The following is a 913-nucleotide window of genomic DNA, read 5'->3' on the forward strand; positions in this document are numbered from 1 at the left end:
CTCTGGAAAGCAGTGTGGAGGTTCCTCAGAAAATTAAAAATAGACCTACCCTATGACCCAGGAATAGCACTGCTAGGAATTTATCCAAGGGACACAGGAGTACTGATGCATAGGGGCACTTGTACCCCAATGTTCATAGCAGCACTCTCAACAATAGCCAAATTATGGAAAGAGCCTAAATGTCCATCAACTGATGAATGGATAAAGAAATTGTGGTTTATATACACTATGGAATACTACGTGGCAATGAGAAAAAATGAAATATGACCTTTTGTAGCAACGTGGATGGAACTGGAGAGTGTGATGCTAAGTGAAATAAGCCATACAGAGAAAGACAGATACCATATGGTTTCACTCTTATGTGGATCCTGAGAAACTTAACAGGAACCCATGGGGGAGGGGAAGGAAAAAAAAAAGGGGGGGTTAGAGTGGGAGAGAGCCAAAGCATAAGAGACTGTTGAGAACTGAGAGCAAACTGAGGGTTGATGGGGGGTGGGAGGGAGGAGAGTGTGGGTGATGGGTATTGAGGAGGGCACCTTTTGGGATGAGCACTGGGTGTTGTATGGAAACCAATTTGACAATAAATTTCATATATAAATAAAAAAAAATAAAATACATCCACTCTCTTCCAAGGTTCTCAAGAATCTACTCCTGAAATCATTGTTGCACTATATGCTAATTAATTTGGATGTAAATTAAAAAAAAATAAAACAAGATAAAAAAAAAAAGAACCTCATCCCATGATGGCTTTAGCTCAAAGTCCAGGGAAATCACGTGCAGGTGTGGCTGAGTTTCCCAAGTGTGGTTCACTAAGTACAGTTCTTGGGGCACAATTCTTCTCCATCTGTGGGACTGTGAAACTAAAGACAACCCAGTTAACCGCCTCTGACAATCCAAACATACAATGGAGGCA

Source organism: Herpailurus yagouaroundi, unplaced genomic scaffold, assembly GCF_014898765.1.
Source record: "Herpailurus yagouaroundi ecotype Mexico unplaced genomic scaffold, PumYag 28, whole genome shotgun sequence".
NCBI lineage: Eukaryota > Metazoa > Chordata > Mammalia > Carnivora > Felidae > Herpailurus > Herpailurus yagouaroundi.